This window comes from Kogia breviceps, chromosome 14 (assembly GCF_026419965.1).
Source record: "Kogia breviceps isolate mKogBre1 chromosome 14, mKogBre1 haplotype 1, whole genome shotgun sequence".
Classification (NCBI taxonomy): domain Eukaryota; kingdom Metazoa; phylum Chordata; class Mammalia; order Artiodactyla; family Physeteridae; genus Kogia; species Kogia breviceps.
In genome coordinates, this window is record NC_081323.1 from 71,002,032 (window position 1) to 71,027,881 (window position 25,850).

General features: G+C 44.9%; 1 protein-coding gene across 4 annotated transcripts in view; it reads left to right on the plus strand.

Moving 5' to 3' along the window:
- Positions 1-25,850, plus strand: part of PRKCB (protein kinase C beta) — a 310,378-nt gene that overhangs the window by 60,420 nt on the left and 224,108 nt on the right. The window contains exon 1 of one of the 4 annotated variants that reach the window (XM_067013686.1): positions 16,796-17,390. The exons of 2 other annotated variants lie outside the window; for them this stretch is intronic. The gene's annotated coding sequence lies outside the window, so the exon portion shown is untranslated. Of the gene's footprint in view, positions 1-16,795; positions 17,391-25,850 lie in introns of those variants that run through there. One more of the 4 variants, XM_067013685.1, reaches the window with a different exon arrangement.

Genomic DNA, 25,850 nt, shown 5'->3' on the forward strand with positions numbered 1-25,850 from the left:
GAGGAGGCAACCTCTCTGGGGTCTCTTCTTATAAGGGTACTAATCCCATTCATGGGATCATGTTAAGCCAGAATGAAACTAACATTGTTTTGTTTTCTTTGTGTTTATGTTTGTGGTTGGTTTCTAGTTATGTTAAGAGATGCTGGTTTTTCATTGTTTCCCTTAAAAATTATGATTATTAAAATTATTAAATTTTATTAAAATTTATAAATATTCACATAACATAAAATTCCCCATTTTAACCATGTAAAAATGTAAAATTCTGTCATTTTTATATTTACAGTGTTGTGCAGGCATCACCACTATCCAAATTCCAGAACATTTTCATCAACCCCATAGGAACCCCGGACACATTAGCAGTCGCTCCCTGTTTCTTCCTCCCTATTTCTCCCTCCCCCAGCTACTGGTAACCACTAATCTACTTTCAGTCTCTAGATTTGTCTATTCTGGACATTTCATATCAATGGAATCATGCAATATTCAGTCCTTTGTGACTGGTTTCTTTCATTTAGCTTAATGTTTTCAAGGTTCATCCATGCTATAGATGCATCAGTATTCCTTTTTATGGCTAAAAAAATATTCCATCAAAATATATCACATCTTGTTTATCCCTTCATCAACTGATGACATTTGGGTTATTTCCACCTTTTGGCTATGATGACTAATGCTGCTATGAACATTCACATACAATTTTTGTGTGAACATGTTTTCAACTCTCTTGGGTATTTACCTAGGAGTGGAATTGCTGAGCCATATGAGTTATGTTCTATGTTTAACTTTTCCAGACGATTTCCATTTTAAAAATGCTTTAAAGAGTAAGTCAATTTAAAGAAAAATATGAATCGTATTGCAGACGGTTTGTGGATATGGCAGATATCAGGACGGTGGGGTATAGTGATGGGGGAGTAACCTGGACGTGACCCCCACCTTGCACCGTTTCCCACATGTCTCTCCAGCCTTATGTCCTTCCACTCCCTGGAGCCTCAGTGCAGCCAAAGTACATTTCTCGTTGTCCCTAAGAAGCGCTCCTTCCTCAAAGATGCTGCCTTTTGCCCTGACCGGGGATGTGATCCATCCCTTTGCATCCTCCAGAGAACTAGACTTCTCAGAACTCACCTTTTGCTTAGAATCTACAGTTTAACCCTTAATTGCATGTTTCCTCTTATTTCTTACTAATGGCTTTGTTGGTGAACCTTTTCCCTCCACTATAAGCTCTTGACGACAGGGTCTGTATTTGAGTGGTCCGTTGTTCCCCTCACAGTGCAGACTTGCTTGATAGGTGCTTAATAGATACTTGGTGACTTGACCTTCCTTGGAGCCTCCCTTCAGCCTGGAACCAGCCCCAGGGTTGGCTCTCGCGCTGTTTGTGTTACTTTTAGCTTGCGGTTTTTCCTTCAGTTAACTTATTTCCAGCTGTTTGGGTGCATTAGCCAGAGGTCCCAGGAGAGAGAGAGGTGGGTGTGTTAGTTAACCTTTTTTGGTTGTAAGAAACAGAAACCAACTCGAGTCAGCTACCGCTAGAAGGGAAATCTAGTGTAAGAATGTAGGGACATTGCTTGGGTCCAAGAGAAAGGTCTGCCTGGCTGAAGGGAGGGAAGAGAATTGGGAACTGGAAGACTGTTGGGGCCTCCATCTCTCATCTCCACTTCTCCTCATCTGTTTTCACCATTCTCGCCTCCTTGCTTTCCTTGTCTTTTACTCTACATGTTAGATGGAGGATGACGTCCCATAGCTGCCTGGTGTCCCTCCCCTTGAATCTCAGCCTCCATTCTAAAGTCTCCAAAAGAATCTGATTGTCCCAGCTTAGATCTGGTGGCTGGTGAATTGGGGTGACAGGCGGGGTCATATAACAGCAGTACTGTGGGGCAGAGAGGCAGTCAAGTTGGAGTCCCTGGAGCCGAGCCCTCGGCGATGTTCATTATTGGCCAAGGAGCAGCTCTGGAGCTGTGAGCCTCAGCTTCTCCTTCCCGAGGCTTTAGGGGAGTCATTTGGGAGTGTGGGAGAAGGGCGGGGTGTGACAAAAACAGTTAACGTCCGACTTGCTAACCTCGAAAGCTCTAGATAGAGATGTCTTAGGGGAGGGAGAGGCAAGCATGAAGCTGCTGGTTGGCTCCCACTTCTGGGGCACGAAGCTCTTCTTATTTTTCTGGCTCCGTGGGGGAAGGTTTGGAGCATCTCAGAATTCCCGCTCAGGTGATTTTTGGCTTTGTGCACCGGGAATGAGAGGGAATCTTTGTTCCCTACATCTGGGGGCTATTGGCACTCTTCTGGGTTTCCTTAGCTTAAGTTGTGCCCCTGTTGTGCCACCCTCCTGGGCGCAGAGGTTGGCTCACTCTCCATTCCTGTTGAGGGGCTGAGAATGCTCCCAGTACCTGGAAATATACCCAAGCCTTTAAGCTTTAGTTACTTAATCTATACAATGGGGCAAATATAGCCCACCAGTCGCAGTTGTGGATTTGATACCTGTGGTTCCTACTCTCATTAGCGACTCAGAAGATCCTTGGCACAGGGTCATGGCTCATTATTTTAAAGCTTTGGTTTGAATTGGATGCTTGGCGAGATTTGGAAGAAGCAGAATGGTGTTGTGACCAAGATTATGAGCTTGGGAGTGAGATATGCTTCCAAGTCTGGACACAGCCATATAGCTGGGTATCCTTGGGCAGATTATTTAACTTCTCTATGCATCCTTTTTTTCTTTCTTTTTTTTTTTTTTTTGTGGTACGCGGGCCTCTCACTGCCGTGGCCTCTCCCGTTGCGGAGCACAGGCTGCGGATGCGCAGGCTCAGTGGCCATGGCCCACGGGCCCCACTGCTCCGCGGCATGTGGGATCTTCCCGGACCGGGACACGAACCCGCGTCCCTGCATCGGCAGGCGGATTCTCAACCACTGCGCCACCAGGGAAGCCCTGCTTCGTTTTTTAAATCTATAAATGGGGATGGTACTAGTACCCACCTCACGAAGTGGGCACTTTTGGGGAGGTTTAAATGAGTTAAGACATGTACAGACCTTTGAAGAGTAAGCCTCAACACATGTTGGCCACAACTCTTCTGCTTGGCTGGTTTCACTCATTCAGGTGATGCCTGGCCTCTAGGGGAAGGGGAAGTAACCTGCCTGTGAGGCCGTCTTCGTGGTCCGGTCCAGCTGTGCAGTGGACCGTGCTAGGGATGCCCACCACGCCTACATTTTCCTCAAGAACCTTTTAACAGGAAAGGTTCGGGCCAGGCAAGCCAGACGTTTGGGGTCCTGGATGCTTCCTTTTCTCAATCTTTGTTTACCTTGAACAAAACTGAGGAGAGCCATGAAGCTCCTCTGGGTGGCCCTGCCCTGTCTGTTTTCAGCTCGTTTGCATTGCCTTAGGAAACAGAAGGTGCACTCCGCAGCCTCTTTCCCCACCTCCGGCCTGTTAGCCCCGATCTCTGGGGACTCCTTAGACTAATGCAGTTTTAATGAATACACATTACCGTTTACATGGCTGAAATGAGAGCCTGGCTGCTTATTTGATGCTGAGGTTTATGGCTCTGCCTTGAAAAATCCTGCCTTCCTCCCTTGGCTTCTGGCCAAGGGGCTCTTTCCTGGCGGCCTTCTGTCACCCCTCCAAATAAGGTATTCCCTGCGAGGTCCTGTGGTGTAGGAACCCCTGCCTTGCCTAGGAAGGAGTGGCATGTGTGTGTAGGACAAAAGCTTAAAGGTGGCTTCTTCATTTTAAAAAATTAAAAAATATTAAAAAAAATTCTCAATTAGAAAATGAAGATGTACCAAGAGGAGAAAGTAAAAATCACCTCTAATTCCACTACTCGGGAAAAAACCGACTATTAACATTTTGGTTTATATTTTTGCAGATTTTAATCAACATTTATATGCATTTTAAATTAAAGTTAGAAACCAAAATTAAAACACATTATTCTGAAATCTGCTTTTCATCCCCCACAATTAATGTAATATAACATCTTTCCAAGGCGAGAAATACAGACCAGCGGCATCTTTTATCAGGCATCATTGCCTCCTATTATATGGCTGATCACTTTTCAAGAAAGTTTAAACTAAATTAAATTTCAAATAGTTAAATTAAATTTCAAATAGACTTTTCAAATATACACTCACAGATTCAAAATTAAAAATGTGCAATAGGGTTTACCTTGAAAAGTCTCTCCTACCCTTTGTCATTGGCCACTCAATTTATCTCCCTATAGCAACCAATATTACCAATCTCTTGTGTATACTTCTGGAAGTAGCCCATAATATACATGCAAATCATATATATTTATTTTCTGTCCCCAAAACACACACATTCAAATGTTAGCTTCCCTTGCTTTTTAAACTTTATATATCTTGGAGTTTGTTCCATATTGGTACATAAAGAACGTCCTTATTCTATTTTATGACTGCATCATGGTCCATGGTATGGATATCCCTGGAGTGTTTTTAAAATTGGTGTGTATTGACTCAGAGAAACCTTTCCTGTGGTTTTGTCCAAGTTCATTGTCCATATGGCCTGGCCAGGGGCAGCTAAAGGAAGGATGCCCATTCAGAGATTAGGAGGGACTGCAGGTCCAGATGATGAATGGGATTGGCCTGGACAGATCTGAGTGACAAAGGCAAAGAACAGAGCTGGTGAGCCGCATGCCAGGTGGCGGTCACTGGCAAAAGGCCATTTGTGACCTATCTGCCGTTCTCCAGATGGACCACACTTAAAACAGAGGCACTGACCTTCACTTATACTTGGTTGAGAAAATGTTTCAGCAGAGGCTCAGAGAGAGGATCAGATATTTCTTACACTTTCTGGCAGGAGGTTGAGAAGTGTCAGAGGGTAAGGGATCTCATAAAGCTGATTCAAAATGAGAAAGAATTCTGTGTCTGCTTTAGAAGCATCCACTTGCCTCCAAATTGAAGGCATGTGATGGACTAATCAAAGCATTTCACATTTGACATCTTTGACTTTCCTGGTGGTCTTTACGTTGCGAGCCCACAATGTTTTCAATAGATCGAGGAAACACTTCAAGTTAGTTATGATCAGAGGAAAATATGGGGGTCTTACTGCATGAGGTTTGTTGGCAAGGACAGTGAAAACCTCCTAGAGATGGTGGGGGTCATTTTGTATAAGTAAATGAGTCTTATGACTCTCTAAACAGGAGGGGTGATTTGACTTGGGAATGGGACATTTCCCACACTTGGAGGGCTGGGAGGGAGCCCACAGGATGTAAAGGAAACTGGGACGGTGGTGGTGGAAGCTGAGAGGGTTTCTATGGGAAAACCCAGGAAGTAATGATCTGTCATGGATGAATTAAGCTAGATCCACCAGGAGAGACTTGCTCTATTACTTTCCCCCTGAATTTCAGTCAATTCCACATGACCAAGTTTTCATTATTGAGTGAAAAAGGAATCAAGTCGAGAATAAAGACTCATTCTTTATTATGTTACCTATTTTGTGAGGGATGGAGTGAAACAAATATCCAACCAAACTTAACCATCAAACAATTAAAATTTACATTCTTAAATAGCATAAATATTTAATATTTGGATTAAATAGGACTTAAAACTATAATTGCAGAGAGGCTATAAATGAAGAAAAATAGAGTGCTCTATGAAAAAACTTAGGAGATTAGTCAATACTGTGCTTAGAGAGAAGTTTATAGCCTTAACACTTTTATGATTAAAGATCTGTGTGATGCTGTGGTTTGAACATAATTTGGCTACTCACTTATTCTAATGCACCTGTCATGGCTTGAAAATGTTTCTGGTATACCTCTTTAGGAATTTCACGTAGACCCAGTTTTCTTTCTTAAACCTTCTAAGGTGAATATTTTGAATGTGAAACATTCATTTTGTTGTTTAAATTTACATGTGTTTAGAGAGTCATATAACTATATTATCCATCAAATATATTTCTAAGCCTCACTTACTAGCTTTTCTTATCACACAAAAGCAACATATCACCATTGCAGTAATAAGAATATAGGATTGGGCTTCCCTGGTGGTGCAATGGTTAAGAATCCACCTGCCAATGCAGGGGACATGGGTTCGAGCCCTGGACTGGGAGGATCCCACATGCTGTGGAGCAACTAAGCCCGTGTGCCACAACTACTGAGCCTGCACTCTGGAGCCTGTGAGCCACAACTGCTGAGCCTGCGAGCCACAACTACTGAAGCCCGCGCGCCTAGAGCCCGTGCTCCACAACGAGAGAAGCCACTGCAATGAGAAGCACGTGCACCGCAACGAAGAGTAGCTCCCGCTCACCACAACTAGAGAAAGCCCGCGTGCAGCAATGAAGACCCAATGCAGACAAAAATAAATAAATAAAATTAAAAGAAAAAAAAGGCAGGTAAGAATGTAGATAACCAGAACTTGTGTAGCAGCTGGATGATGTCTTTTTTTTTTTTTTTTTTTTTTGTGGTATGTGGGCCTCTCACTGTTGTGGCCTCTCCTGTTGCGGAGCACAGGTTCTAGACGCTCAGGCTCAGCGGCCATGGCCCACGGGCCCAGCCGCTCCGCGGCATGTGGGATCTTCCCGGACCGGGACGCGAACCCGCGTCCCCTGCATCAGCAGGCGGACCCTCAACCACTGCGCCACCAGGGAAGCCCTGGATGATGTCTTTAAGGACTCAGGTTTCTTTGTTCTTCCTGCTCCATCAGCCTTAGCAGGTAGTTTTCTTTCACATGGTCACAGAATGGCTGCAGAACCTCCCAGCATTCAGTCTACATTCTAGGCGTGCAGCATACGGAGTGGCCAAAAGTCTTCTCCTTGCAAGGCTTTGTCTTTTTCACTTCAGAAGGGATAATGATACTTTTCCCAGGGAATCCACGTATATCTTTATTGGCTAAGACTGAAGGGGAAGCCGTAAGTTAGAATATTTTTATTTGGGAGCATTGAGCAATATCAGGGTTCTGGGCTTCCCTGGTGGCGCGGTGGTTGAGAGTCCGCCTGCCGATGCAGGGGACACGGGTTCGTGCCCCGGTCCGGGAGGATCCCACGTGCCGCGGAGCGGCTGGGCCCGTGAGCCATGGCCGCTGAGCCTGCGCGTCTGGAGCCTGTGCACTGCAACGGGAGAGGCCACAACAGTGAGAGGCCCGCGTACCGCAAAAAACAAAAAAGTATCAGGGTTCTGTTAGTGAGAGGGAAGGGGAGATGGACATGGGGTGTGCACCTAGCAGATCTGCCACAGGAGGACTCTGTGCTCCCCTGTAGTCTTCATTAATGTGACAAATTTGTTTCCTTCATAGCATTTTCTGTACATTGTGGTTTTATAATTATTAATTTTTACCAGAAAAAAATTACTTATTTTTGTCTGTTTTCTTCATTGGACCAAGATCATTTCTGATTTGTAATTGGAGATAATACTTTTGAGTGAATGAATGCAGAAAGGGGCAAAGAGGCTTTCCTGTTTCCGGTTCTATGCAGGATTGGTCTACGTTGGTCCAATATTGACCTCTGAGATGGGCTTTGCAAGAGTTTGGGCATTTCTCTTTTCACCATTTTCAGTCTCTGATTAAAGGAGAAGGGAAGGTTTAGATCTCTGGAAATCTCTTTGTCAGCTTAGATACCCGGAAGTGGCAGGGGCTAGAGGGAGCAGAGATGGAAGGGTACAGACTTAACTTCGTGCTTTCCTTCATCAGTCTCCCTTAAGCCATCCGTCCTTCTCTGCCTCTGCAGCTCAAAGCCGCTGGAGCATGCAGCCCCTCTCCTGCCGCCATGATGTTTCCTGGCTGTGCCTCTGTTCCACTCAGCGTCTCTCCTCCACCACGTGTGCCTTGTGTGGGGAGCTGCAGGGACTCCCGCGAGATTTCTGAGCCTCATAGTCTTTGGTATTTGGGATGGAGTCTCAGTGGGAACAGCAATTTGCTCCTAACAACTTGTCTCCAACCCCCCTCCCCCAACATAAACCCAAACCCCTCTACTCCACAGAGCATCGGTGCTGCACTCCCGAGGTCCTTTCCGGGTTGTACCATTTTATCATAAAGAGAGAATACTTACTGATTTCCATGATGTTTAAAACTTGCAGTAAAATACCCACAACATAAAATTGACCTTCTTAACCATTTCTAAGTGTAGAGGACTCTTTTCATCCCGCAAAACTGAAACTATATGCATTAAACAACAACTGTTTATTCCTCTCTCCCCCCAGCCCCTGGCAACCACTCGTCTACTTTCTGTCTCTATGATTTTGATTACTCCAGGCTTCTTATGTAAGGATTTGTATTTTGTGGCTGGCTTATTTTACTTAGCACCATGTCTTCAAGGTTCATCCATGTTCTTTCTATTGAATATGTATACCACGATTTGTTTAGCTATTCATTCATTGCTGGACACTTGGATTGCTTCTGAAGCCTTTTGGCTATTGTGAATAATGTTGTTATGAACATGGCTGGACAGATACCTCTTCAAGCTGTGCTTTTATTCTTTTGGCTATATACCCAGAAGTGGAATTGCTGTATCATATGGTAATTCTATTTTCAATTTTTAAAGGAATCCCCATACTGTTTTCCATAGTGGCTGCACCATTTTGCCTTCCCATCAACAGTCTATAAGGGTTTCAATTTCTCCACAACCTCACCAACACTTGTTATTTTCTGTTTCTTTTTCTTGTTTGTTTTTAAAATAAATTATTTATTTATGTATTTATTTTTGGCTGCGTTGGGTCTTCGTTGCTGCCCACGGGCTTTCTCTAGTTGCGGTGAGCAGGGGCTACTCTTCGTTGAGGTGTGCGGGCTTCTCATTGCAGTGGCTTCTCTTGCTGCAGAGCACAGGCTCTAGTTGCGCAGGCTTCAGTAGTTGTGGCATGTGGGCTCAGTAGTTGTGGCTCGTGGGCTCTAGAGGACATGCTCAGTCATTGTGGCACACGGGTTTAGTCGCTCCGCGGCATGTGTGATCTTCCTGGCCCAGGGCTCGAACCCATGTCCCCTGCATTGGCACGCGGATTCTTAACTACTGCACCACCAGGGAAATCCCTGTTTGTTTGTTTCTTGGCTGTACCGTGTGGCATGCGGGACCTTAGTTCCTTGACCAGGGATCGAACCCATGCCCTCTGCAAAGTCTTAACCACTGGACCGCCAGGGAAATCCCTTATTTATTTTTTTTTTTTGGATAGTATCCATTTTAATGGATGTGAGGTGGTATCTCATTGTGGTTTTGATTTGCATTTCCCTACTGATGAGTGATGTTGAACATCTTATCATCTTTGGAGAAATGTCTGTTCAAGTCGATTTCCATGACTTTGCATTATCACATCTGTATTGTTTCAGGCAAGTCAACAGAGTAAACTCTGGCATTTAGACCGATTTTGTGTTTTTTTTGCAAATAAATTCTGCCCCCAAATAACCTCCAACCTTCTGGAAGCAGTCAGCACGAGCACAGTTCTGAAGATAACTTTTTAAAAAAAGGAAATTCATAAAAGTATCATGCATCTTCCTTTTTTTGACACTAATGGAACAATTTAATGTAATTTCAGAGGGAAGCAGAGCTGCTGGAAAGGCTTGTGTGATGAGGGAAGGTTACCCGGCTAAGCTGTCAGGTGACGTGTGGGAGCAGAGAGTAGTGTTCTCTGCAGTCTCTAAGGGAGAGGAGTGGGTGAGACAGCCCATTGCAGGCCCCCCAGGGCTTGGAGCAGAGTCTGGGGGTGGGGGATGGAAGAGGGGAAAGGCAATCCTTCAAGAGTCCTGCAGGGCTTCCCTGGTGGCACAGTGGTTGAGACTCCGCCTGCCAATGTGGGGGACACGGGTTCGTGCCCCGGTCCGGGAGGATCCCACATGCTGTGGAGCAGCTGGGCCCGTGAGCCATGGCCGCTGGGCCTGCGCGTCCGGAGCCTGTGCTGCGTGGCGGGAGAGGCCGCAGCAGTGAGAGGCCCCCGTACCGCAAAAAAACCCCAACCAAACAAAAAAAGAGTCCTGCAGAATTTGGTGGAAATGTTTCACCCTACAGATTCTACTTCCTTCTAAGTACAGGGTAATGGAAGCAGTGTGCCCTGGTGGTATGGTGGTTAAGGAAACCAACTGCTCTTGGACTTTGAGTCTTTCTAGGCCTCAGTTTCCTCTCTTTCAAATGGGGACATTAATAGGACCCACCTCATAGTGGTTGTGATACGGTTTAAACAAGAAAAGGTTGGTAAAATGCCGGCACCTAGTGAGTGATTAAGTAAGTTATTATGAAGGTGCTAGAGACTTAAATCTTTGCCCCTGGAAATCCGCTGGTCTCATGAAGAGACAGCCTCGTTCCTACAAAAGTGTAATGCAAAGTGGGAAGAAATAAGGGCTAAGGGCTAAGACTTGATATGCTCCCAGGTTACAAGAATGCTGGGGAATGAACCTTTACTTCTGAATCATAATTCTTGGAGGGCAGTCATTAAGGCGGGCTTCACAAGAAGAAGGCATTTGAGTTGACTTTGGCAGGCTCAGTTGAGTTCTAATGTGCAAAGCTTAGGGAAAGGGCAGTGCAGGCAGGGCAAAGGCTTGCGGCCATGATAGTTCATGGTTAATTACCAGCTGAGATGTTTAGTGTTACGGTACATGGAACACTAATGTAAGATCATGAAAACATTGAAATTCAAGGTTCTAAAAAGATGTTGGCCGATTAAAATGACATGTTCATGTTTATCTGTGGACACATATGTAAATGTAAAAGGATTGAAATCAAATCCTACAGGATCCAGGCAGGAAGCATAAATGAGTGAAGTGGGTTGGGTGTAAAACAATGATGGTGGTCAGGCTTGTGTTGAGCTGGAGAGTGGGCGCCTTATTAAAAGGGGTACCAGTTGACTATCTTAATTCAGAAGGAAATTCGTTGCTTTATGTAACCGAAAAATCTAAAGGTATCTGCTCAGGTATAGTTTGATCCAGGGGCTCCTTATGTTACCCGGGACATGGTTTCTCTCATTTCATCTCTACTTCTTCTTTATTGGCTCCACTCTCAAAGAGAAGAGCCTCCCCTCACTATTGCAGGATGGCAGTGGAAGCTCTCCTCACATTTCCTCTGGGTTCAAGTTCACGTGTGGAAGAGTAGCTTCATCTCTCTTGTATCTCCCTGCTTCTGAATTGGCTACCAGGGCCAATGAGAAAGTAATGATCTGATTGGCCAGCCTTGTGCACGCTTGGAATTCAGAGTAGAATTAACACTGTTTGAATTATGTGGGCTAAGAGTGGGGAAGGGACAGTTCTTCAGAAGGATATGTGGTATTGTTATTAAATGAAGGTTAAGTAAGTACTCAACTGTACCATCTAATGCTCCACAGCATATCGGGGTGACCATCCAGTCTTGAGTTACTAACATACCGCTCTCAGAGTGGTATGTTTGGACAGCTCTAGTCATCACAGAGTCTCTCCGAGTACTGAGCTGATGTTGGCCTCACTCTAGTTCCTGACATTCTTTCTAGTCCCAACCACGAACGACATGGTTTGGCCAGGGTGGGAGGGGAGAGGTTTCTCGTTGTGTTCACAAAAGGGACCTGGCCAACAGACACTCTAACTTCAAGTATGCTTCCATAATCACTGAGGAAGGAAAGGGGACCTTGGCAAGTCTTGTAGTTCTTTTTTTTTTTTTTGCGGTACACGGGCCTCTCACTGCTGTGGCCTCTCCCATTGAGGAGCACAGGCTCCAGACGCGCAGGCTCAGTGGCCATGGCTCACGGGCCCAGCCGCTCTGCAGCATGTGGGATCTTCCCGGACCAGGGCACGAACCCGTGTCCCCTGCATCAGCAGGCGGACTCTCAACCACTGCGCCACCAGGGAAGCCCAAGTCTTGTAGTTCTTGAAGCTCTCCCTGGCAGTACCCATCACTGCCAAACACATATCATTGACCAAAGTGAGTCACATGGCTGTACCTAACCTCAAAGCAGGTGCATGGGTTCCATACTGCTCTATGCTTGGAAGGAGGGAGAATCAGAATCTTTGACTTAGTGTCCACTGTCCAACTGACCTTCTGTATTTCTGTGTTCCTCCTGCTAACCCATTTCTGTTTCTTCTAGGGACGTGTATAAATAATTTTTCAAGACCCAACACAAGACTCTAATAGTCATCTTTGTTTCATTACTTCCTAATAGACTGTGATATCTCTAGATCCTGATTTTAAAATTCAAAGCCTCCCTAGGCCCACCTAGTTGCTCATCATCTGCACACTTAGAGAGTAGACCCCATATAGCTTCATTCCGGATCTGGGTAAAACTAGCAATATTTAACAGGCTATTGAGGTTGGCTATTTCCTTGGACCTTTTTGCAGTCTATTAGACAAAGCCTTCTAGGTCAGCATCTGACTATGACTATAATTTGGATACAGTTATTTAACCACTTTCTAATTTACCTCAACTCCTAAGCACTCAATGGAGGAAGAAGGGAACACAGCTTCTAGAAGGAAGCTGAGAGGAGGGAAAGGGGAATGAGACAGAAAGTGCCCCAAATAGGAAAACACTGACATTATCCCTATGGGGGCTATTTCTCCTTATCAAATCTCTGCCTGGGGTGCCTTCCATTGGGGTCCCTTTCCTTTGCTCTGGGAATGTCTCAGTGCATTACTACCCAGGAAGAGGCATCCCTTTCCCTTTTCATTCTGCAGGACAGGCCCCTGGGGTACTCTCAGGCCTGGCTGGTCGTTGGGTACCTGTGGCCATGGGGGCTCATTCCGTCCTAGTCACTCCTTGACTCTCCCCCATTAACCATGACGTGTGTGTTCTTAAGGTTGGAAAGAGAGCTCGTATTCCCACAGTTGCTAGCACAGTACCAGGGACTCTGTTCTCGACACTGTCCTGTCAGCTCTGCCATGCTAAACCCTAGCAACCCTGCCTGAGATGGTCCTGTCTTTTTCCAAACAAGAAGACGTCTTAAAAACTTGGAGAAAGGATCTCAGTCTGCCAGGCAGCTCCCAGGCTTCAAAATATTGCCCTGCAAGACTATCTGAGTCAAGAGTTTTCTCAAAAGCCTTGATGTGCACGTCACCTGCTTTATTTACCCACTGAGGTATTCATTGAATACCTGCTGTGTCAGGTGGTGGTGGGGGGGCTGTCTAACGGTGAAACAGCGATCACAGTTGGCAAAGTCCCTGCCATGACAGAAGCGCCGTCTGGTAGAGAATACAGACTCATAAACAGGCAGGCGCCCGTACAGGGCCTCGGTGCTGTGGTTGCCGTAAGTGTGGGATCCTGAGGCATGTAGAGTTGGGGCGCCTAACTGAAGGCATCAGGGAGGCTTCCAGGACCAAATGATCTCGGAGTCTAGGTTTCAGGATGATAGATTTAATTCAGTAATGGGGGGCGTGGAAAGAAGGGGAAGGGGGTTCTAGTCAGAGGGAATAGCGAATGCAAAGGGCACAGGAGGGTTCAGTTCGGCTTGGCTGGCACAGAGCATCTGTCCTTGTATATTTATAAGGTGGGGGTGTGGTTAGGGAAAAGGAAGGCAGGAACCTGATTATAAGTGGCTCATTATGTCCAACGGAAGAGTGTAGATTTTATTCTGAGGGTACAGATGTCTTTTTTAAAAAAATAAAGTATTACATGATTAGACTTGCCTTTTAGCTACCACTCTGGCTGCAGTTGAAAGGTGAGTTTCCAGGCGGCAAGGCTGGAGGAGGGGACTTGGTGGGAGGAGGCAGGTGGAGTGATCTAGGCTGGACTTGAGGATGCCTGGAGTGCAGTGAGGAAGGAGAGGTGGACGGAGGCTTGGAGGGATATTTAGGGCGTGTTGTTGAGAGACCTTGGGGATTGGCTGGGAGTGGGAGGAGTCGAGGCGGGGCTCCCAGGCTTCCGGCTCCGGTGCGGGGTGGGGCGGTGGTGCAGTTTGCAGACTTGGGGACCACGGGAAGAGGAACATGTTTCGAAGGAGCTTGGAGTTTCCCTTGTAGATGCCTAGTTGATGTCCAAGTGGCACAGATCAGTTGGCGTGTGATCTTCAGACCTGGGGCTTTGGGCCTCTATCTGGGCTCAAGACAGAGATTTGGGACCCAGTTGCCTACCAATGGTAATTGCAGTCATGGAGTGTGATGAGCTTTCCCCAAGAGCTCATGTCGACTCTGGTGAGAGGAGAAGCCGGCCCCAGGCGGGGGACACTGGCTTTGGAAGTACTGTTGAAATGAAAGCGCTTACAGAGTTATTTCAGCAGACATTTATTGAGCAAGAACTTGTGCAAGGCACAGAGGCACGTATGCTGTAGGGGGGGCCTCTGATGGATGGAGCTCGGCATCGTGAAAGGAAGTGATTGCTATTAGGGGCAGAGAGGTTTCTATAGATGCCCCTAGTGTGCAAGAGACGGTGATAAAGATTGGGAGCAAGGTAGAAGAAGAGGGCAGTGAGCAATAGAGGCTGGAAAGCACACTTCTGTAGGGGGACTGGAGGGCTTCCTGGAGAAGGTGACTTTTCTTTTTAACCTGGAAAAATAACCTCGATACATGATTTTAATTTCATACTCTGGCCTGGCATTGGATATGAATAATAGAGTAGTTGCTCTTTTCTCAGAAGCAAAAAGTAAGAAGTTGCCTTTTGTATTAAACTTTTGTTTAAGGAGATCTTTTGTCAGATGGAGCTGGAGTTTCGGAACGGAGAACTGGGGAGGGTAGGTGAGTGAGCGGGCGCTGCATGAGAGGGAGAAAGCGTGAGGGGTGTTTTCAGGATACGTGAGTCCCTCCTCATGGCAGGAATCCAGGTGACTGAAAAGCATTTTGGGAAATCATAATAGAAAATCGTAGGAAAGTTTGCTGCAGAGTTTGGGGTCCATCATGGAGGCAGAGGGGAGCTATTGAGTAATTAGAAACTAGAGGCCGATGTGGCCTCCAGAGCACACTGGCTAAAAGTGTGAACTTTGAATCAGACAGAACTGGGGTTGCATTTAAACTCTTTTGCTTCCTAGCTGTGTGGTCTTGGGCAGTGTATTTACCTCTCTGAGCCTTGGCTTTCTCATCTGTCAAACAGGAATGAAATACCTCAGAGGAGGTTGTGAGGAATGAAGTAAAATAATGTATAGAAAACACTCGGCAGTGTCTGGAATACAGCAGTCCCTCAACACATGTTACGCTTTATACATGATCATACCCACGAAAGCACGGAGGCTGTCCTCTTAACTTATAAACTTTGGTAGCCTCAGGGCCTAGGATTGTGTCTGGCATATAATAGATGCTCAACAAATATTTCTTGGATAAAAGATCAACTACGCCAGTCTTGTTTTGGAAGGGATCTTATTTTATGTGGAAAAATACTTTGATACTTTGATAAAGCCTTTGGGAGAAGGTGAAATTCCCTTTCTTCTGGTGCCGGGGTTTCAGAGAGGAGAGGTCGACCTTTCTGCAGAATAGACGGGGAAGGTTTTAGGGGTTCCTGAGCCCATCGGGGAGGGAGACAGTGAGGAGGGGGACTGGTGGGGGGGTAGGAGACAGTGTCTTGTGAAATGTGACTCCCCACATGCAGCCCCCTAAAAACCTTCTGTAATGTTTTGCATCTGTAATGCTTCTATCTGCCATCTGCTGTGGTTGATATGGGATTTGTAGAGATTCATGTGACTATCAGACCTCCTAGTAACTCTGCTTCCGCGGGAAGGCAGCTGTCTCCCAGCCAGCTGGTGTCTTCTGGATGTGGGAAGCTTGCATCTGGGGGAGGAGAACAGCTTGAGGAAAGATGGCAGGAAGTGTGTGGGGAGGGATAATGCCTGCGAGGCAGCCTTGCTTTGTGTGGATGGGCAGGTGCTCAAGGTGGATTTTATTTTCCCACCTGAGTTTATGGAGTTGCTCTTTTGAAGAGCATTTAAATGACTTGTCTGCAGATTCTAGGAAAGAAGTTAAATGTGGTTTTCAGTGTCTGTCTTTCTAGATTTCTTCCTTCTAACTTATTGTGGTTGATGCGTCTCCAGACAAAGAGCATTTAGTACTTATTATGGGCTTCATAGGGTTGTTATGAATTAATCCATGCAAAGCTCTTAGTGCAGGACCCGAGACATAGACGGCATTTAATATTATTATTGTTATGATCATTACTATTGTTATTAATTGCATGCATGAAGCCCTGAGTCCACTTAAGGCATGCAACAACATTGTGTGGTCAGTTCTATTATGGTGTCAATGTTAGAGATACACCTTGACAATATTGTGATCGTACCTTGTGACTGAACAGATGCATGGTCATGTTTGAAGGAATCTGAAGCTCCCGGAGGTTGATGACTTGCTCAGGATCACTCAGGAAGCGAGTGGCAGAGCTGATTGCCATGGTAACCATTTCCAAGCATCAGTGCACCAGGATGGACTTGAGGATTCCCAGTCTGGCACTGGCTGGTCCCCCAGAACACTGGGAGTGTCTGGTCAGAGAAGTAAAGGAAGCCAGTAATTCCTGAACAGTGCCTGCCATGGCTGGGGGTCGGTGAAGACGTCCTCAAAGACCTTTCTGTCCCCTCTCATCTCACCGTCCAAGCGTTTTATCTTTCATTCCTCTGATACTCCCCACAGCCCCAGGAACTAACCAAGAGAGAGTTTTCTTTATCAGCTATGGGAAGGGGGCCATGATTGTCCCGAGGTCCTGGAGCTAATGGTGGGACCGGAACCAGACTTCAGTTTCCGTGTTTCCAAATTCAGTTCTGTTCTTTCAGTAGACCACGAGGCCCCCAGACGAGACAGATGGCAGACAGCTATAGGAGTTTAAAATAGACCGAGCTCACTTCTGAGGTAGACACGTGCGTGGAGAGCGAGCTGGAAGAAAGGGACCCCTGTGTGGGAAAGCATTTTGGCAGAAAGGGGCCCAGAGTGGAGCGTTGAACGTGAGGGTGAGTGTAGTTAGGTGGGTGTGAGAGTGTGAGAAGGGCCTCGGGTGGGAGCCAACGTGAGCCAGAGCAGGGAGGAGGGAAGACAGAGGGTGGCTGCCGGGCGAAGTGTGGTGAGCATTTGTATGGCTTCCTCCCTCCTCTCCAGCTGTGCCCACCAGCTGTGCTCCCGAGAGACGGGAGGGTCAGGTGGTCGTACTGGGATGACTGCTGTTTTTTCCTTCCCATCCTTCTGGCCTGCTGGGTCTTAGAGGCTGATGTCCCAGGAGAAGGGTGAATTTCCTGCAAAGTGAGCTCGTACAGACCCCTTTAGGGTGACTTTGAGGTCTGTGCATTCCCTACTTTTTGGCAAACAGGCCCCAAGGGATGGCCCCTGGCATCTGCCTTTGAACCATGTGACTGAGATTCCTGCCCATTGCTGATGGACCAGGCATGGCTTCACCCGATTCTTTCTCTGGGACTTGGACTTTGCATTGAGAGATGCCAGCTAGCCTCTGTCAACGCCAGACTGGAAGGCTGTGTGGTCTCAGGGACTGTGCGATGTGTACCGAAAAGCAAACAGAGCCTCACTGCTTCTGGAGCGGGCTCAGAGGTGGTGTGGACAGAGAGACGGAAGTGGCTGCCTTGCTTCTTGACCGTCCTGCATTGAAGCCAAACTACCGTCGCTGCCCCTGGTTTCTGTGAGTTACTTTGTCTCCTCATAACAGAACTTCTTTCTTTGCTCGAACTAGTTTTAGTGGGATTCTGACACTTGGGATCCTAAGTGCCCTGAGGAAGAGGCTGACAAGATGATGGTGGAAAATTTGTCCATAAAGGGAATGAGGTTATTGGAATCTCTCGGGAGGGCACATTTTGGGAATTATTAGAGGGGGTCTTGTAGGTATCTGGGGATTGAAAAATGGGAACAGATGCTATAGCAGATGATTTTGGTCCATCCAACAGCCATTCCCCAATCGTTCCTGGTTTTGTTTAGTGAAAATGTGCCCAAGAGACAAAGTATGAGTGATGCAAGATAGTTCTATTTCTGCTCTCAGTGACTGGTCTAGAGCTGGGCATGGGACCCAGTTTTGGCCAGTGTAAAAGAGAAAAGAACTCTTTTTTTTTGTCTCAGCCCTTCTTCCTGCCTTGGAGGTTGTCACATATGAAAACAATGGTTGGAGCCATGGCAACCACCTTGTGACTATAAATGGATCCCTAGAATCCCTAGAGCCTTGAACCACTCACAGCCCCAGAAACCTCCTGCTTCAAGTGTTTTCTGTATGTGATACTTAAAAATTTTTTTTTCTTTCTTTCTTCCTTCCTTCCTTCCTTCCTTCCTTCCTATGTTGGGTCTTCGTTGCTGTGCGTGGGCTTTCTCTAGTTGCGGCGAGCGGGGGCTGCTCTTCGTTGTGGTGCAATGGTCTTCTCTTGGCGGTGGCTTCTCTTGTTGTAGAGCATGGGCTCTAGCTGTGCGGGCTTCAGTATTTGTGGCATGTGGGCACTGTAGTTGTTGCTCGCGGGCTGTAGAGCACAGGCTCAGCAGTTGTGGCGCACGGGCTTAGTTGCTCCGCGGCATGTGGGATCTTCCCGGACCAGGGCCTGAACCCGTATCCCCTGCATTGGCAGGCGGATTCTTAACCACTGTGCCACCAGGGAAGCCCTGTGTGTGATATTTTTTGATAAGCCCCTTTTGTTTAAGCAGCAGTTACTTGGCTGTTATGTTCATTGAAGCCCAGAGTATCTTAATTGATACAGTTATGCTTCATGATTTGGAGATCTGGGAGGAGAACAAGGTGAAAGAGCATGTGCAATTATCTTTTTAAGCAGGAAGTTAATGCTTTCCCACATGAAGACCTTTAGCTCTGGTATTAAAGGCTGGTTTGTAAAGCCCTGACTTTGAGAGTTGTGTGAACTGATACCTGTCCATCAACCTATCCATACATCATGCATGCATGCATGCATGTAGGCATCCAACATCTGTCCATCCATTCATCTGTCCGCCTCTCTATCTGACTTTCTTTTTATGAAACTTTCCCTTTGAACAATGGAGGATTTCCTTCCTGGCCTTGCTTGATCCTGTCTGTTGTCATTTTGGTATAAATGTTTTTCTTTCTCCAATTAGGTCACATTTAGAGAAATGAGATTAGGTGGTCATAGCAGGATGTGAAGGAGATTCTGCTGCAGCCTCTCTAGGGGCACCTTGTCTTGCAGAATGTCTGGCATTTTAAGAGAAATGTTGATTTTTAGATGTTGGGGAAAAAGCGTTTCTTCTGTTTTTAAGACATTAAAAACTCCCACGTCCTCTTATTTCACTCCCTGTGGCTTCCTCAAAGACATTCAAGGACTGTCAGCTTTAGGCCTGGCTCTGTTGGCTGGAAAGCGCCAGGGTATGTCTGCAGAAAAATGGTGTGGGATTGCCTCAGGAGTGCTTCCTTCAGGGAGTAATTACTATTTTCATAGCAATTTTAAGGGGAAGATATTCTTTAATATCTGTAACAAAAGCCAGTGCACCTACTTGAGCAAGGAATTGTGCTTGCTCAAGTAGGTGCATTGGCTTTTGTTACAGAAATCAATTCCATAAAATATCTTCTGTTTTTAAAATTTTTACCCATCTTGGACTCTTGTCCACTTCAGGTTAGAATGGAACGTGTTTGTATGTGTGCCTACCCTTTCTCGGCCTGGCTGTTACTGGAGTGGGGGTGATGGGGGTCCTTGAGGCGGGGATGCCAGCGCTGGTAGCATGTCCAGTGATTTCTGATTGAGGTCCTTGGGGTTGTAAGTCCTTCGGGAGGAATGAGAAGGGGGAAGAAACCCAGGGTGCTAGGAATGGGAACCACACACTCAGGAATAACCGAATGTGATTTCATTTAGAAAACAGAGTTCTTCTTGAGCAAGGCGGGCTTTTCTTTTCTGAACCTGGCCTTTGCAAATGCTTGAGTCCTTGCTTGAGTGCAGTGATGGCTGGGTAAGAGGATGTGGTTTTGGGCAGCAGGAACCGCTGGTCACAAACCTGGCTGAACGCCGGTCACCTGGAGGACGCGTTCGTACATACAGATTCGGAACCTCACCTCAGATCTGCGCAGTCAGGGGGCTGTCACTGTGGTTGTGTGTTAGGTTTACCTGGGGAGCTTTTAAAAGCCCCAGTGCCCTGGCTCTACTTCGAACCTATTAAATCAGAGTATCTGGGGGTGAGGTTGGAGCAATAGCCTTTACTGAAGGTTCCCCAGGTGAGTAAAAGGAGCAGCCAGGTTTTAGAGCCACTGGGTGAGATAATCTGTACTTTTTATAAAGCCCGATGCAGTCAGTCTTTTGTGATTGGACCATAGCCACTTACCAGTATAGGCAAGGCAGGCTCACCCCACCTTCATGACTGTAGCAAACTGCTTACTAATGGGCACATTGGAGAAATAGCAAACCACAGGAACCCCAAAGGAATATAAAATGAAACTTATATCACGTCAGCCTTGGGCACCCATATCCCTTCTCCACATCAAAAATCTCTTAAGTTGAAAAAATAGACTTTTTTAAAATGTAATTTTTGGATAATATATTTACATGGTTCAAAAAATACAAGGGAGTGTACAGTTTTAAAGTCTCTCATTCATGTCTGTCCTCCATCCACCCCCTGCCCACCCCTTCTTTGAGTATCCTTCCAGAAGTTTTTTTCTGCTACTCCCTTGTTTTCACAGGAAAAGGTGTCATACTACAACCCATATTCTCCGCTTTGCTCTTTCTGCTAATATTTGGTTAGTAGGCTCCAGTATGCTGGAATGGCTGGCCTTTGTTCTGATTGGTTGGGTATCCTCACTGATTGGCAGGGCCTCATGCCATGCCAGTCTTTACATATTTGAATTAGTCCCACCTACCTCCCCAACCTTGCATCTTGGAGAACTTTCTATATCAGTGCAAAGAGAGGTTCCTTAAACTTAAATAAATTAGATGCCAGGCTTTCCATTGTATGGATGATTCATAATTTATTTAACCAGCCCTGTGGTGGTGGACTTTAGGTTATTTCCAATTTGGGGCTGTTACAAACAATGCCATTAAGAATAATGTGGTAAATGTACCATTTCAGATGTGTAGAAATTCATCAGTAGAATTCCTCTATGTATTGGTGAAAGGGCATTTGCTGGAGTCGAACTAGTAATGAAGAATTTTGAGAAGGTATCATGTTATCCAGTGTTGCTGCACCAGGCAGCTCTGCTTCAGAATTGTAGTAGGTGAAGAGTTATATTTGCTTCTTTCCATTGTCTCCGAGGAAATATCAGAAGGGGCAGGTGATGCATAGCACAGGGAGATCAGCTAGGTGCTTTGTGACCACCTAGAGGGGTGGGATAGGGAGTGGGGGAGGGAGGGAGACGCAAGAGGGAAGAGATATGGGAACATATGTATATGTATAACTTATTCACTTTGTTATAAAGCAGAAACTAACATACCATTGTAAAGCAATTATACTCCAATAAAGATGTTTTAAAAAAAATTTGTTGCAAAAAAAAAAAAAAAGAAGGGACAGCTGAAAATGTCCCATCTGGTGGTTTTCGAGGAGATGCTTCTGGTGCTTCAATTCTCCAAGGCCTGTTCTTGGACCATCAGCATGCATCGCCTAGCATTTGTTAAGAAGGCAGACCCAAGACTCCACTAGAACTTCTGGGTGGAGCCTGATCAGTTTTTAATAGGCTCCCCAGGTGATGCTTCTGTACACTAGACTTTGAGAACCACTGTTCTAGGGAATTTGTCGTGGAGCAGTGCCCTGGGAGGAAACCCTCTCATGTGATTACACAGTCAGGCCACTCTGGTTCATCCCGGACAGGATCTGTAACTGCCATGAACATTGAAAGCTCTATAATTTCAAGTAAAGACTTGGCCGTGGCATAGGCTGAAAGTAACATTTGACTATCAGTCCCTCTTTGCCCTTGCATGACTAAGATAACATAGAATAGGGGAAACACTACTGACAACTTAAAAATAAACAACCAGGTGTTGGCATCTCTGTGAAGTCTCCATTAATGGTAAGACACATAGGGCTGAATTGGGTCCTCTCATTCCAGGCCTCACCTCCAGAAACTAAGACCAACTGGAAGCAGTAGAAAACCCTTTGTCTCTCTTCCACTGTCCTATTCCTAGACTAAGAGACCCAAGTAAAAAGTCCTCTTCTGCTCAAGAATCACTTGTTGAAATAACCAGAGGCTTCTTACCACCCCTAATCTTCCTACATTCATTCAGAGAAGTCAGGAAGGTGAAGGAGGCAGTTTACTTGTGCACTGGTATGTGTAGGGAGCTGTTGGTGGCAAACTGAACCTTGAGTGGTGAGGCTTGCATTGGTAAGGTGCGTAAGAGAGGCCAGAGGAACATCGGTGTGAGTGCATCCTGGGATCAGAGAACCAAGTAGCAGAGGAGGGAGAAGAGTCTGTTTCAGGACAACAGAGCTGCAGTAGATGAGTGCTTGCTGAAAACCTGGTGCTGTGTACATTAGCCTGTCCTCCAGTTTGGCTTGAGAAGGGGATTCAGCCATCACCAAAGTGGGCAGAGAGCAGGACCAAAGATAATCGACACAAACTATGTTTTGGCAAATACAGGGCCTGGATGTATATTTGCAATGAGTAACACAGAACTTAAGACAATGCAGCTATGTCTACAGAATTTTGAGGGGAAATGTTATCATCTACATATTTGAATCTCAGTCAAGCTGTCATTAATGTGTGACTGCAATGGAAAGCCAGTTTTCAGATATAAAAAGACTCTGGAGGGACTTAGCTGGTGGCTCAGTGGTTAAGAATCCGCCTGCCAGTGCAAGGTACACGGGTTTGAACCCTGGTCCAGGAAGATCCCACATGCCGCGGAGCAACTAAGCCCGTGAGCCACAACTACTGAGCCTGTGCTCTAGAGCCCACGAGCCACAACTACTGAGCCCGCAAGCCACAACCACTGAAGCTCGCACTCCAGAGAAGCCACCTCCATGAGAAACCCATGCACGGCAACGAAGAGTAGCCCCCGCTCACCTCAACAAGAGAAAGCTTGCATGCAGCAACAAGGACCCAAGGCAGGCAAAAATAAAAATAAATAAATAAAGTAATTTTTAAAAAAAGACTGGAAATCTACCACCAACGAAACAGTTATTTGAAGATGTCCTCTATCTGATTGACAGAAGGTCTAATACTAAGAACTTAAGGCTGGAGTTAGAGTATAGAGTAACTGGGATGAATCCTTTAAGTAATTAAACATAATATTGAGTCCAAATAATCACTTTAAGTCTCACATTAAAATAGATGGCAGAAGGCTTATCAGTTGTAACAAATGTACCACTCTGGTGGGGGGATGTTGATAATAAGAGAGGCCATGCATGTATGGGAGGATATGGGAAATCTCTGTACCATCCCCTCCATTTTGCTATGAACCTTAAACTGCTCTAAAAAGTAAAGTCTTAAAATAAAATAGATGTTAGGTGTCAAAAATATTTGTGAATGAAAGGCAATATGATATAAAAATAACTTCATAATCTTTTATGAAGATTGAGTCTAAAATCCTAGTTTATGTTAATGAAGACTGCAAAGTAGACAGCAGGGGAGTGAGGATAAGGAAAATTTACTTAATTTACTGTCTTTTATATGGAAGACTTAATCAGAAAAATACGCCATCAGCTTTCTCTGATCAAAATGAAGTAAAACTAGAAGTTAAGAAAAACAGTGATAAAACTCAAGGATTTAAAGAAAACCACTTTCCTCAATAACCCTGGGACATATGCATCATGGTGCTGGATGTTCTAGTCAGTTCTAAGCAGTGTAATAAGGCAAGAAAAGACATACATATAAGAAAGGAAGAAATACAACAGTCCTTATTTGTAGATGACATGATTGTGCAGAAAATCCCAAGGAATCTACAAAACAGCAAGACCAAAGAACCCTACTACAACTAATAAATGAGTTTGGCAAGGTTGCAGGGTACAGGATAAACATACCAAAAAATCAACTGTATTTTTATATAGTAGCAAAGAACATGAAAGACTCAACACAAAAAAAGTCAGTTCTCCCTAAATTTATATACAGGTTTGATGCAATTCCTATCAAAATCCCAACAAAATTATTTTGTGGATATAAACAAGATTATTATAGAATTTATATGAAAAGGCAAAGGAGCTAGAATATCTAAATCAGTTTTGAAAAAGAAGAATAAAATGGGAGGAATCAGTCTTATTATATAGCTATAGTAATCAAGACTTTGTGGTATTGGTGGAAGGATAGACACATAGATTGCTGGAACAGAATAGAGAACCCAGAAATAGACCCACACAAGTACACACAATTGATTTTTGACAAAGGCACAAAAACAGTTCCATGTAGGAAATAGATTTTCAATAAGTGGTGTTGGCGCAGCTGTACACCAATGGGCAAAGAAAGGAACCTTTTGGCCTATACGTCTCACACCTTCTACACAAATTAGCTCAAAGTAGATCATGGACTTACGCATAAAGCATAAAACTATAAAACTTTTAGAAGAAAACATAGCAGAAAATCTTCGGAATCTAGGGCCAGGCAAAGAGTTCTTAGACTTGACACCAGAAGCCTGAACTATAAACGGAAAAATCGGTAAGTTGAACCTCATCAAAATTTAAAACCATTGCTTTGTGAAAGATCCTGTTAAGAGGATGAAAAACCAAACTATAGACTGGGACCAAATATTTGCAAACCACTTATCTGCAAAGGACTGTTACCTAGAATGTATAAAGAACCCTCCAAACTCAACTAAACAACCTAATTAGAAAATGGGCAAAAGATATAAACAGACATTTCACTGAATAGGAGATACAGATGGTAAATAAACACATAAAAAGATATTCAGTATCTCTCTCTCCCCCCCCCCACACACACGCACACACACACGCGCGCACACACGCACACACACCCCACAATGAGATACTACTGCATACTTATCAGAATGGCTAAAATAAAAAAATAATGACAACACCAAATGTTGGTGAGGATATGGCGCATCTATATCACTCATATTTTTGGTGGGAATGTAAAATGGGAGAGCCACTCTGGAAAATAGTTCGACAGTTTCTTAAAAAATGAAACACGCAACTGTGATATGACCCAGGAATTAAACTCTAACTTATTTATCCCCAAGAAGTGAAAATTTATGCTCACACAAAAACCTCTGTGCAAATGTGTATAGCATCTTCATTCATAATAGCCAAAAGCTGGAAACAACCCAAATGTCCTTCAATAAGTAAATGGCTAAACAAATTGTCGTATGTCCACACTATGTACTATTAGTCAGCAATAAAAAGGAACAAACTGCTGATACACTCAACGACCTGATGAATCACCAGAGAATTATGCCAAGTTAAAAAAGCTCAATACTATACTGTATGATTATAATTATACAACTTTTTTTTTTTTTTTTTTTTTTTGTGGTACATGGGCCTCTCACTGTTGTGGCCTCTCCTGTTGCGGAGCACAGGCTCCGGACGCGCAGGCTCAGCGGCCATGGCTCACGGGCCCAGCTGCTCCGTGGCACGTGGGATCTTCCCGAACTGGGGCACGAACCTGTGTCCCCTGCATCGGCAGGCGGACTCTCAACCACTGCGCCACCAGGGAAGCCCTATATAACATTCTTGAAATGTCAAAATTATAGAAATATAGAAATGGAGAACAGATTAGTGATTTCCAGGAGTGAGGAGAGGGTGGGAGCAGAGAGAGGTGGGTGTGACTATAAAAGGGTAACATGAAGCATCCTTGTGAAATGTTGTATTTTCACTCATTATATGAATGTCAATATCCTGGTTGTGGTATAATCATGTTACAGTTTTGCAAGATGTTACCTTCGGGAGAAACTGTGTAAAGGATATATGGGATCTCTCTATTTTTTATAACTTCATGGAAACCGACAATTGTCTCAAAATAAAAAATTCAATTAAAAATTTAAAAATTTAGGCTATTTAGTATAGTTTATAAACTATAGATAGTGTAAAATCAATATCTCAAATTCATAGTCATAAATGCTTTTTAAAATATTAACAAACCATAAATTAAGCATTCCACTCAAGAGGTAAGGGAGATAAACTCCACAAGAGAAACCTAAGGAGAAAGCAGGAGTAAGAATGCAGAATTAGACTATAGCATTGGAATGTATATCATTTTATATTCTGTTGAAATAGAGCA